This window comes from Neoarius graeffei, chromosome 6 (genome assembly GCF_027579695.1).
Source record: "Neoarius graeffei isolate fNeoGra1 chromosome 6, fNeoGra1.pri, whole genome shotgun sequence".
In the NCBI taxonomy this organism is placed as follows: Eukaryota; Metazoa; Chordata; class Actinopteri; order Siluriformes; family Ariidae; genus Neoarius; species Neoarius graeffei.
This window is the reverse complement of record NC_083574.1, coordinates 29,115,216-29,117,249: the sequence shown is the minus strand read 5'-3', so window position 1 is coordinate 29,117,249 and position 2,034 is coordinate 29,115,216.

The following is a 2,034-nucleotide window of genomic DNA, read 5'->3' as shown; positions in this document are numbered from 1 at the left end:
GTCACTACATAATACAATACATAGTATACAAGTGTATGTGATCATAGCAATAACTAAATGTTTATACTATGAATATTTCTAATTTTGATTATTTTACATAAACAACTCTTTAATGAAGTCAATTCAGTCTTCTTGCAGTGTGTGTATCCCATAGGTATACATTCTCTCACATACTTTACTGTCAATGTTAACACCACAGTAGTTTTGGAAAATGTAGCACATCTTGTATTTGATATATTCAATGTTTTCTTCTCATTCTGTCTCTTGTTTAACCACAAACAACAAACTGTCTAAATAAAAAGTAAACTGTCAACATATTTACATCACCACAGTTCCTTATTTAGTCATACTTCTTCAGAGATTGATAATAGGCACTCTTGAGCCTTCTGAGCTGATCAGGTGTATAATGCTTAGCATGTGCCTGTGTCTCACTGCTGAGATCGTAAAATCTTTCTTACAGTATCGGCGAAAGGTATACCCTTCCCCACGTATCGAAGGTTGAATTCCAGGCACGTCGCTATATTCTTTACGATATTTCTGACAATGCTTGACTTTTTCACTACATACTTCAGATTCTGAACTGGCACGATGTGGCTTTCGTTTCGGCGCCATTTTTTTTCTAAAACATCCGGGTTCATGCGCATTCAAGTTTGCTTCGCTTTTACCGGAAGTTGACATTCTGATAAACTCGTCACTTCCCGATATCCGAATGAAAAGACGACGTGAACAAGTATCTTAAAAAAAATTATTTGGATGTTTTCTATCACAATGACCCTCAATCCTCTGGTATCGTAGAACGTACTAATCGAACATTGAAAGACAAACTAACTAAGGCCATGCAGGCCACAGGTTCGAAAAATTGGGTAGACTTATTGCCAGCCACTCTGGCTGAAATTCGTCTGACACTAAAATTATTTTTGGAAGACCTTTCCCTCTCCCCTGGAAGAAGGGAACTCCGGCTCCGGGTACCTCTGATTTGAAAACACATGGACGAGTATTCTGCAGCCCTTATAGATAAGTTGCATAAAATTTGTGACAATATTATCTCCACTATCAGCACCCACACACCCCTTTCACGTGGGAGACAAGGTGCTGGTGCGACTTTTTAAACGATTTGGACAATTGGGAGAACTTATATATAGTGGGCCTGCAGACATAGTCGCCATTACTTTTACTGCTGTTTTAACTAATCTTTTTCCACAGTGGATCCATGCCACGCGATTGAAGAAGGCTCCATAACAAAGCTGTGTTACAATGACAAGTTTGCTATTAACGTTTTTTCTATGTCCCTATCCAGTCTCTGTTTTCTCTCTCTCTCTCTCTGAGCTCTACACAGATTTGACGTGACCTGTGTGCAGCCCTGGCCGACTGAGAATCCTCAGATTACCTGTAAGACGTTGTGAACAAAGAGGGGAAGAGATCTCATGCCAATCATCCTCACTATAACCATGACAGTCCTCATCACGAGCTTTCGTGACTACTCTACTGCTGCTCAGAGCAGGGTTACCCGCTCGAGCTGGACCTCGAGACATCATCTGGCAATTCACTAACTGCATGAACACACATGAATGAAAGTTATGTCTGTCATCTGATGCCATTTTCTACTATTATTACACGTCTCTATGCTCTGAAGCTCTGTATTCTTACAGGACTCCGTTCTCACTATAGGTCAATATGCCCTATAATTTCATTTTCCCTCACTGTTTTAGAACAAATTACTCTGAAGGAAGTAGTGTGTATTTGGGACAAATTAAGAGGTTTCGAATTTCTCTAAGCTCCGGTGAGGTGGGACGAGGGTTGATAGGGCATGCCCGCCCTCTGAGCACCAATACCCGTCAAGAAGAGCAAGGATTAACTCAAGCATATGAGTTGTATGTATGATCAGAATATTGGGGTGTGATACTAGATTACAATCTAGTATCAAAGGGGGGGATTGTTAGATTTAAAGCCATGATTTAAGCTACATGTGATTTAGGATTGTTAGACTTTATGATTTTAATATTTTAGAGCTTTTAAGATCCTTTATTATTTTAG